This window comes from Pseudorasbora parva, chromosome 3, assembly GCF_024679245.1.
Source record: "Pseudorasbora parva isolate DD20220531a chromosome 3, ASM2467924v1, whole genome shotgun sequence".
Lineage (NCBI taxonomy): Eukaryota > Metazoa > Chordata > Actinopteri > Cypriniformes > Gobionidae > Pseudorasbora > Pseudorasbora parva.
Window position 1 is genome coordinate 23,657,963 of NC_090174.1, and position 12,181 is coordinate 23,670,143.

The following is a 12,181-nucleotide window of genomic DNA, read 5'->3' on the forward strand; positions in this document are numbered from 1 at the left end:
TTTTTCCAAATTTGTTTAAACTTTCTTTATATATCAATACATAATTAAAATGTAAGTACTCTGAAAAAGAAAGTATAAATTGAGTGTTTTTTTATTTTGAAAAAATAATTGAGTGTCTGTAGACCTCTCATGACTGTTTTAAAGACAGTTCATTATTTCCATTCACTCCACCTTCTCCCTTCTGGGCTCTTTCCAAAGCCACGCCCCTAAAACACATGAACGCGCCTCACCAACCGCGCTCAGCTGGAAGACGCATTATTGACCTCAGACGAGCAGTGTGCATGTAGTGACATCATGTCAGAATCACATGTACTCATTAAGTACTCACTATCAAGCTAGAATACTGATACTGGTAAAGTTTAAAATATATTTTAGTTTGATTTGGTAACAAGCTAGGTATATTTATAAGGCAAAGCTAAAAACGGGTAGCGTTGATACATGTTTTTCCAATAACATCAGTTATACTGTGATGAAGATGAATTTCGTGCAAGATTCATAACATATACTGTGTTTTGCATGTAAGAGTTTCCATGATGAAAGCATTGTTGATTAGTAGTAGATAAAGCTAACTTAGTTCTAAAGCAAAGTTCCTGGATGCGGTGTACTAGCTTTTACACATGCATTTTGTTATCTAAAGTTTAATTTTGCAAAATTCAAAATTTATCATCTCTACTAATGGCTAAGTGTATAACATTGTAACTTTATGCTAAGTAATGTTATGTTAGCTATATTAAGCAGCTACATGTGCTAGTGATACATGCTTCATGAAAACATAAACCAAAAAAAGATATAATCAAAATGAAAGATTACCTGTTCAGCAGAAATACAGCCATCAAGGAGTCGTTTTTTAGCCCCTTGAGGTCCTTCAGTTCTCGCCATCGTTGGAAAGCAATGCAGATATTTACTCGCGGTTGATTTCTTTGTTTATCCATGCCTTTGCTGACTGCAAAACCCGGCACTGTGAATTTTGAATGGTTCTTTCTCTGCCATTATTTTGCCTAGGTTTCGTGCCTCTTTGACTGCTCAAATCAAATGGGTGCGCGCATGTGGGCAGATCCCGTAGTGAAAACGGTGGTAGCCATGGTAGCAAGAGAGAGAGATACAGTCACCCAAGCCAATCACTTGTTTCGTCCCAAACGAAAATAATGAGCGGTGTTTATTGCAGATTAAAAAGTGCCGAGAGTCACTCTATTTTTATACTCTCTTTTTCAGAGTACTTACATTTTAATTATGTATTGACATATGAAGAAAGTTTAAACAAATTTGGACAAAAGTGTTTTAGATCATTCTTACCTATCCTACCTATAACTCTTTCCTCAACAAACACAGATTTTTCTGAGTATCCGTGTTTTAGGTGGTATACAATAGGGGCCGCTATGACACATCTTCTGAAAGAGTAACGAATCTCCAGATCAAAACACAGATGAAGAAGATGTAGAAACAAGCGATATCATGAAATCATATGCATATGTAAATAAACGCTATCACCAACATAAACAGCGAATAAATCAAAACTGCCAAATCAAAATTACTGAATGAAAAGTCGACCCAGAACAAGCTATAGGACTGTGTTAGCATTAGGGGTGTTGATGGACTCAATCTACTCTTGGACTACTATTTTGATAATCATTCTGAATCTGATTCAGACGTAGTCTTTGACAGAAACATGAATTTCTCAGCTTTTTGCTTTTTTATGAAACGTACCCACATTCAAGTGTTGATTAAAAAAAGAATGCTTGAATGTAGATTAAAAGTTTTTTTTGTTCTTGTTTAAAAGCAGAGGGTTTGTTCTTTCTTTTTAATATTGCATATTTAAATATACATACAATAAAATATTCTGGGGGCCGTGAAATGTTTGTGAAAATTTTCAAAACACTGGTGGTTGCTGGCATCTTTGAGTTAAAGAGTAAAAATAGTTTTTTTGTAGTTGTTTTTATTACTATTTTTTACATCTGAAGAAGATTTCTGTATATTTTCATGTTACTTTTTGGTTTCTAGGGTCGGAATGATCATTCATTCTTTGGTCTCTCTGAGTGACTCGCTCTGAGTCATGTGTTTTAAAGGAGTAAGATTGGCAGAATGTGTTGGGATGTGACTTGTGTCACAACGTCCCACTTTAGCTTTGTTGATACATCAGAGTTTACTGCCTTCTGGTGGGTGCTTTTAACAGGCACTAAGAAAACGTAGTCACACACTGATGCTGGGGACACACAGTAGGTATGTGGGTGTTTTTGAGACTGAGAGACTTCAAACCCACATTCACACCATGCTTTACATTTTACACAAACTATTCCATCTGCAGATCCTAATGAACATTATGGATTTTGTGTGCAGTCAAATGATTTCCATCAAGATTTCATCAGTGTCTGGACTCTGGGCTCATAAGAGAAAATTACTGCAGAATATTGTATCCCCACATCAAATTACAACTTAATTTGTCAGTAACACAGGAAAAAAAGATTTCTAATAGAACATTTGCCCTAAATCATCCTGGGCCAATTTAACTTTACTAAATACTACTACTAATTGTATCATAATGTTAATGACCCCTAAAACCAAAGTATATTTATTTACATATTATGAATGTGGTTCTACTGAATGCTTAAAATGCCATACAATTGTACATGACAAAAACAAAAACACACGTTTTTAGCATGGTGCCATGTCCATTTGCTGTTCTCTCCAGTTTTCAGTTCTCTCTAGATTTGCTGTTCTGTGACTGTTCACAAAGTCTAAAGGTCTGGAATACATTCACAAACTGTATTTTTTTTTTAATTGTAAAAGTGTAACTGTCTCAAGGATTACTATTACTGTGGTTTATTTTGTTTGTGTCGGGGTATTCCAGAAAGAAGGGTAAACACCACATAAACTCTCAGCTGATTAACCCAAACCTTTCATACTCTTGGTTATCGGTTCCAAAAATGGAAGTTCAGTCACGGTGAACACACAAAGGTAATATTCTTTAAAATGTAATTAATGTAACAATTTTCTTCCATATTTGTTGTAAGATAAGATGTCACTTGCATATTTTTGGTAACACTTCATTTTACAGTGTCATTGTTTCATGTGCTAATAACAGTAAATTATGCATAATTACAGGCAACTAATCCTCAACCAAATCCTAATCCTAACCCCATAGGAAGTACATGTTGTTAATTAAATTTAATATCACTCAGTACTTAAATATATAATTATACTGTAACAATGACACCTTAAAATAAAGTGTTACCTATATTTATTATATAAACACACTATATTGCACTATATAAAAGTATGCGCCTACTTTTACATGATCTTTAATGACATTCCATTCATAATCTGTAGGGTTTAATATGTAGTTGATCCATCCTATGCAGCTATAACAGCATCAACTCTTCTGGGAATGCTTTCCACAAGGTTTAGGAGTGAGAATTTTGATAATTTCTTCAATTCAAGGGTACCATGCTTGAATTCACTGAGCTCCTGAGAGCGAGCCATTCTTTCACAAATGTTTGTAGAAGCGTCTGTATGTCTAGGTGCTTGATTTTATACACCTGTGGCCAAGAAGTGATTGGAAAACCTGAATTCAATGATATATAGGGGTGTTCCAATACTTTCAGAATAATTAAGCACAATATAGTGTATGTCTAATAAAAAATGTCCTTTTGCAAAAAATAATATACAGTATGTTGCTATGTCTATGAAAATTACCTTAGATTTTGGAACTGAAAGTTGAGGTTGTCCGTTTACTTATTTGTACATTTTCCCAGGGATGTTGGATAACCTGCTTTCTTAAATATACCCTGCAGGTTCACATAAAAGATGTGTGCCAAAAGAACAAGATAGTGGAGAGAGAATACATTTATTAATGTTACACTGCCCCTTGGTGGCTTAATGGTGTATATTACACTTTAAGATTCTGCTAAAGGTGTTCTGCTTGTTTAGCAGCTTATTTTACGATATCTGTGCTGTCATTGAAATGGCCACCGTTTATTGGCAGCTAAAACCGACATGACAATTGTCTTTTGATCCATTGTAGAAGAGCTCAGCTCAACTGAAACGGTTGCCAGGCCTCAGTACCAGTTTTTCAGTATATGTCGTCATTGCTGGCAAAGGCAGTTCCACTCGGATGCTGCAGTATTTTTTGTGACTGAGAGTGTTAGATGGCTGCACAAGCAAAGCAGAGGTTAATGATTGAATGCCCGTCTCTGTGCCAATATTATGAAGTGCATGAATTTTAGTTAAGACGTATCACATACTTGCCAGACTAATGCAACCCATCAATCCAACTGATAATAGTAATAATAGATAGATAGATAGATAGATAGATAGATAGATAGATAGATAGATAGATAGATAGATAGATAGATAGATGGATGGATGGATGGATGGATGGATGGATGGATGGATGGATGGATGGATGGATGGATGGATGGATGGATGGATGGATGGATGGATGGATGGATGGATGGATGGATAGATAGATAGATAGATAGATAGATAGATAGATAGATAGATAGATAGATAGATAAGAGGCTCTGAATAGATTCAATATTTTAATTAATTACATTATTATGGCTGTCAAGTGTAGCATTGATAGACAAATTGTCACTTGAATAGTTTGTTTTTTTCCATATCAGTGACAGTAAACACATTTATGTTTTCTAAAATGTTCTATTCATGAAGAATCCTGAAAAAAGTTTAACGGTTTCAAAAAAAAGAAGAAAAAAGTTCTACGTTGGCAATAGGCCGACTAAGAAATGTTGAGGACCTAATCAGCATATAATATGATTTTTGAATGATCATGTGACATTGAAGACTCTTGAAAATTCAGCTTTGCATCACAGAAATAAATTACATTTTTAAATATATTAAAATAGAAAACAGCTATTTTAAATTATAATATTATTTCACAGTATTACAGTTTCTACAGTATTTTTGATCATATAAATGCAGCCTTGGTGAGCAATATTAACACATCTTATCGAATCAACTTACTTATACTTATAAATATTTAGTTGAATTGGAACTGAGATGTCTAAACAGGGAAGCCTGGATCAGTTTTCCCAGTTTACTGGGAGCTCACAGTGCAATTTCAGCTCATTTGGATGTTTGAGCAGCTGTAAACATCAGTCACAATTACAACTGCAAACACATTATGCATTTTGTATATGAATATAAATAATGACAACAGCAATAAGGAAATGTATTTCTTATTGTCTGTGTAATTCTTTTAGCTAAATCCTGCTAAATCCAGTGTTCACATTGGCATTGTGACAAAACTCTGGCAGTAAGAATCTGTTGGTCATAGAATACTTAATGACTATATACGACTATATAGTGGCTTGTTTATATATTAATGTTATATATTCCCTGTGTGTTTGGGGACTGCAATATGACTTCTGGACTGGGCTTATATGTTTATGTTTTGAGTTCTATGTTGTCTTTGTAACTAATTCTCTGTGGGGTATTCTCTGCACCATTTTTTTTTTTAATGGCTGTTCCTATGAAAAATATGTTGGAGAGTTTTTGTCTTATTGCCATCTTGCTCCATTGAATGAAATTATGCTGATGAAATTTGGAATTTTGGAAAGTTTTTGGAGACTGATGCTAATGCCAGGGGAGGTCCTAAATTGACCATGGCACAGTATGTGGACTTTGCACTGTGAATGTGTGGATTCCCTTTCACGGTGGGGAAAGTGGAAGAGGATCTGTCCTAAAAACATATTTTTTGGGGGGGATACAGGTCCCAAGCTCTGAAGGCTGCAGAGTCTGATCTACATGGCCGCCACGCCGGTATCCCCAGCCATCATGGCTGTCACGCCATGTAATAGTTTTTTGCCTTTTTTATGCATAATTCCCAGTCTGAGGAACTGAACAGCTCTGAATATAAATTCACGTCTTGTCATCTCAAAACTATGGTATGAACGCAACATAAACTCCAGGAATTGAGTTTTGCACCCCAGCTGTATGATTTCTAGAGCCGATATAGCATAATTTGTTCAGCAGAAGGATGTAAGCTATGTCAAGACTGCATCATCCATAACTTCTAGGAATAACATGATTCATATCATGTATGACGCTATACCAGCTTCAGATTGTGTTATTCATTGTTTTGCCTAAAAATTACAATTGTTAAAATTGGTAAAAAATTAAGTACTGTCCAAACCCAGTTACAATTGTGACCTGTGCTGGCAAAAGGAGTTGGAACGTGCTCAGGATAATTTCGAGCTACAGGCAAAACAAGTGAAAAAATTATATTTTTGGACGATATTTTTGACGTTTTCACAAAAATGATTGAATTAAGCTCTTGTAACTGAGGTCAAGAAATTACATTAGCTGCTTATGGACTCAGGGCATCCCCATAAGCAAATTAATACAATTTCATATTATAACTATTTCTTGGTTTCTGGCCAATATAGTGGTTTTAATTTCAAGCTAGCTGGCTTTTTATATTAACAGTGGAATATCATTTATAGGTCTATAAAAAATGCAGTTTGAGAGCAAATGTGCAGGTGTCTAATGTACATATTGATCTGAGGGAAGGAGAAATCGCTCACCAATCAACAAGCTATGACCCTAAACTCACACATGGTGCCTCACTCATTCAAACAATCTATTGATCTTTCTGTAAACCTCCACTTCTACCTCCACTTCTTGCTCAACCGTGTGTTGTGAAGGACAGTTGACAGATGAATGAGATAGGTAATGTACTCTGGAAATTCCCTTATTCTGTCAATCTTCCATTGTGGTGGATGATAAATCATTCTTGATCACAAATTGTCCTTGATTTATTCAGATTAACGATAAACGTCTTTCACTACCCATAATGCTGAATGCTGTGCTGCAGACGGCTGTCAAGGGCAGAGATGTGCCATACATCAGACCTACAGTTAACGTGTCAGCATTTTTCCCCCAAGCATTTTTTTTCCCACCATAGTGCGTTAGAACTTTCTGACACATTGTTGAGTGCTGCAGACAAGGATGCCTCGCTCTCTCCTTTTAGCAGCCTACTGTTTTTTGTTCTGCAATATTCTGTGCATTATACGTTATCTGTCTAGATACCACTGTTTTATTTGTTAACATTAGTTAATATATTAGTTAACATTAGAACAATACTTCTACGGCATTTATTAATCTTAGTTAATGTTTATCTCAACTGTTAATGCTAATGCACAGGAAATCTGAGATCTTTAAAAAATCTGAATAAAAGAAAAACTACGACTTGAAATTAATAAGAAATATTCCAGATTCTTCACTATTTATTAAATAAATTTGTGATCGTGCGACTTTTCGTGTGACTCTTCCACTGAAGCTTAAGATGCTCTTTGAATGATCTCAAATCATGCTGGAGAACATGATCATCAAACTTGTGAAGTTATTGCAGCACGAGTGCTCATGTCAGTAAAGAAAAAGACAAGTAAAATACATTTTTAAAGGGGTCATATAATGGTACATGCACTTTTACAAGCTGATTGTATGGAAATGTGTGTTGGCAGTGCCTGTACACAACCATCCGATAATGATAAAAATCCATCAAGTATTTTTTTTTAATCTTCTTATATGTTTTCTCCTGTCTCATATCAAGCCGTTCGACCGTGTGACAGTCTGTTGACAGCAGAAACACTCAAAAATGAGTGTTTTCTTACAATACAATGATATTTTTTTATTAAAGTATATAGTTTTCATTTAGACACTAAAAATTAAGATGTATTCAAATCCTAAACAGAAACATTTTTAATTGTGGTTTCAGTACACTCTTTATTATAGGACGTGATGTGTTTATGTAATGTGAATTGTCTATATATTGAATGTTTTAATGTGCATACACTGTTAAATATTCACATCAGGTCTTCTTTGGTCCTTTCCTTTACCTTGGAATGGAGACGGTGAGATAAACCGACTTCTTGCAGCAAACTGGTGCACAAACATAATTCACAGCTAGGCATCAACATCCAAAGGCAATCAGATTGCTTACCAAAGTCATTATCTAGAGTCACTGACTCCTCTTGAATTTGAATGCCGTTTATTGTATTATTTAGATGAATGACTAACATTAGGATTGCATTAGAATTGCCGTTATGGGTAGATGAATAGGAAAATAACATCCTGAATGAAGGGATGGATTTCAGTGGTATATAAAGGCAGTGAATTGGTTATTGTAGTTAAAGGCTGTGGAGGCTATCCGAGTGAAGTTTTGATTTCATGTTTTTCTACATTTTTAGGTTTTTGATGCAGAAAAAAACATCCCCGGTTTCACAGACAAGGCTTTAGTCCCTGACTAAAATGCATGTTTTAACTGAAAGCAAGTTGCACTGAAATATCTTAAAATTGTCTTAAAGGTCCACTGAAGTCAAAATTTACGTTTTTTAGCTTTTAGTATGACTGTGTTAGCCGTAAAGTTATGAATAAGCTGGTATGTTCCAAAAGTATGAAAACATTAGCATTTAGGAGATATAAGCATTCAAAATTTACAGTGTCCCACTTCCTTTAAAACGAATCTCAGATTTTGGTGACATCATCGCAGACTTCATTTTCTCGTCAAATCTTCTATCCAATCAGAATGCTCTCTAGAATCTAAAGCCCGCCCCCTACACTGCTGAAGCTGCAGCTGAAATCGGTCAGTTGTTAACACACATTTACTAATTTTTACATGGTGAAAAGCAAATAGCACACTATATATGTGATAGGAAACAATTCAGTGTAAATATGCTTTCATTTGAGGTGAATAAAGTCTGTTTTCACGTTAGTTTCAAACACCGGCGCAGCGCACACACACAAGCGGCTCTGGTCTAAATTTAGACTACAGACACGAGAGCACAGCGTGGATCTAATGCGCGAGTCCGCTCTGACAACAAACATATCGACCTATTTGAACTCTGCACAGAATGCTGCATTTCAAAAGCGATATGGAGGAGATTATGATGGTAAATAGTAAGAGGAAACTGCTGGCTTTACCAAACAGAGAAAGGTCTGCTCTTGCGCTCTAGTCAAACTGTATAATATTGAAACGCTATTGGCTGTTTCAAAAAAGGGGAGGAGCTGCTAACAGCTGGAGCCGTTTCAGGGGAAATTACGTCAACTTATTGAATAATGCGGCGGGTTCCAAAGCACTTCAGAGGGCCTTTAAAATGCAGTGTTTTTTTTCTAAGGCATCTTTATTAAAAAAATAGTCTACTTTAAAGGAAGTTAATGTAAGATTGTGGCCAAAACTGGTACTGCAATCACTTTCAAATGACTGTAGAGCGGTGTATCCCCTCTCCCCCTCCCCCCTGACTCGAGATTGACAGCTATGCTGCAGGATCCAGCAGGAATGTTTGTAGCTGCAGCTGTGAGCAGATCTGTAACTAGAGCAGATCTGGCAACCCGGATGTCCAAACACTACTGACTTTGTGATTGGTCGATAGGTGGAGGGCGGAGCTTCAGCCCAAAACACAACATGTCAACATCAACATCAGTTGAGGACTGCAACAATAACTTTTAAATGACAATATCCTGGACGGACTACTGTTGTCAGTGATATAAGTATTTGAAACTAATGATTTCTTAATATCTAGTAACATTAGGGCAATTTTATGATTCATTGAAATACATTTCTACATACAAATGTCCTAAATGAACTATAAGGCCTAAACCTTGTTTGTGAAACCAGACCTATATGTGGGGGGAAAAAAGTCACACTTTATATTGTCTTAAAAATGTTAGGTACAATGTTATTGAGTTCATGCTGTATTGACAATTACTTTTGCTGCTGTTGAGGTTGAACACGGGCAAGGTTAAGGATGGGTTTGGTGGTATGGTTAGGTTTAAGGGAAGGGTCAATAGTGTAATTACAGCTGTAATTACATGCAGTTTTTTTTTTTTTAAATATAAGTATAATGTAAAAACGGTATGTGCACAATAAGTGCATTGTATACAGATTATAATTTAAATGTTATAGTATAGTAATTAAAGGCATATAATATAAAGTGGGATCTATTACTATATAAAAATGACACAGAACAACCCAATGTCAGTGCTGAGTGTGCAGCATGCTGTCATACTGACCAGGAGCAGGTTTGATTACTGTAATAAATGTCTCAGTGCTGATCTAATGCATTATAGCGGCTTTTATCAGAGACTCTGATAGGTTATGATGAGCAACGAGAGAAACACTGCAGAGGTGTTGAATGGGGATTCCCTGCCAGTGAGCTGATGTAATTTAAGTGATCTCATACTATAAGGAGCTGTCATCAGCGTGCCCACAACAGCACTTTTTACAGTGTAACACTTCAGTCTGCAGGATTTGCAGATGAGTGGATGTGCATAGATATGGACAAATACTACTCAACATTTTCAAAGGGTTCACTTAAAAATGAAAATGCTGTCAAATAATTTACCCACCCTCATGACATTCCAAACCTGTGTGTTCTTGTTCACGCTGTTCTTTTCTTTACAGTAAAAGTGAATAGGGCTTTCCCTTTTTTTAAAGGTCAAAAATCATCTTAAAACTTTTTTTTCTTTTTTTTTACACATAAAATATGCTTTATGATAGTCACTGATTGTAGATCTCATTGCTTCAGATCTCATTCTTGTTTACATGTCCAATGTGTCATTGGTGCGAAATTTAAATATGCATGAGATCTGCAAGCTATTTTAACTGGAAATGAACATTTCCTTAAAGCCATCTTAATAATGTAGCGTCAAAAACACTCTTTTATTGCTGGATAATGCATCACAGGGTCATAGGTTTCTACAGAACAGAACGTGAGCTGAATTTAAAAATTAAGTTTTATTGATTCCCAGGAAATCCTACACTTTATTTAGTCCTAATATTGACCTTTCTCTTGTGTCATTGATGTTTGTCAGAGTAATGAAATCTAAGGGATCACTTAAATCTAATGGCTCCATTCAGGACATGTGTTACATGTGGTTTGGCACAACAGATGTGTGGTTGTGCATTTATTTGTTGCATTTTGTGCACAAAATGCTACTTAAAATTGTTACAGCATTATTTAGACTCAAGATTTTACTGACAAATTTGATTGACGAAGTACAGTATGACATTTTGTTTTATTTTCAGCGGAAATACTTTATTTACATTTTTATTTATTAATGATTAGCTTATCCCGCTTTTCCTGCTCATGTATTTGTGAAGAATGATGGCACATTTTTCAATTACCTTCCTGATTCATCAGATTCGCATTGCAAGTGCTGTGATTTCACATCTCTGGTAGATATTAATTTATGTATGCTTCTTCATGCAGAGTGATGGAGTGTAGATCCTGATCCACTGCAGTCAGATAGAGCAGGTCAGGTGACACATGCAGGATGATGTTCACATTTTTAACACTGAACACAGGGACATCTAGTGGTCTCTTATGAAAACTGCACTGTTGCAAACCAATTGAGTCAAATGCCAGGATGTTGCTTTTGCAATTTTAAGGAACTGAATCTGAAATTGTCCTCTATATCCTCAAATAGGGCATTATTTGACATGAAAGACATTTGTAGTGGTGTCCAAAACCATAGTGGATGTTATTGAGTGCACTCATTCAATCCCACAACATTGCACCACAGTATAGAGCCGATATACACCCAACGGCTGTGCAGAATTTATAACGGCTGTCTCGTTTTCATTCACTCCTATCGTAGGAATAGTGAAGGTTTCAGATGGCAATTTTGGACACAGCCCAAGTCAATTACAAGTCTTATAATGCATTAACATTGTGTTATTATGCTGTAGTTAATATTGACCTTTCAATATTAAGACCATTGTTCTTTCTGTTGTAGCTCTGTTTGATTATTATTAAATTGTGAATTTGTTCCTTTATATTTGCACTCATTGTATTTAGAGTGCTCTTGGCTCAACACAGCAGACTTAGGGTGTGTCACAGTCAGCTCCCTAGTTCAATAGTCAGGGAGGGCACTGATCAGGGAGTGAGCCCATTGGCTTATGACTACTGAACTAGGGAGCTGATTGAGACACACCCTTATACACTCATTTTAGTGCTTGAGCCAATAAAGGCTGACAGTTAAGGTCACATGACACACATCTTTCTGCCTCAGACCAATTTACAAACTGTACACAACTACTCCATGGGGGAAAAAGGCCTTACAGAAAAACAAAACACAAAAAGATGAAAAATACGTGCATATGAGCATAATTATGTGTTTGTTGTTGTCAGCAATAAGAATTTATTGCATTATCACAGACTGTTTT

At 35.8% G+C, this 12,181-nt stretch overlaps 1 protein-coding gene across 6 annotated transcripts in view; it reads left to right on the top strand.

Moving 5' to 3' along the window:
* Window positions 1–12,181, top strand: part of mctp1a (multiple C2 domains, transmembrane 1a) — a 259,323-nt gene that overhangs the window by 142,674 nt on the left and 104,468 nt on the right. The gene's annotated exons all lie outside the window — the stretch shown is intronic.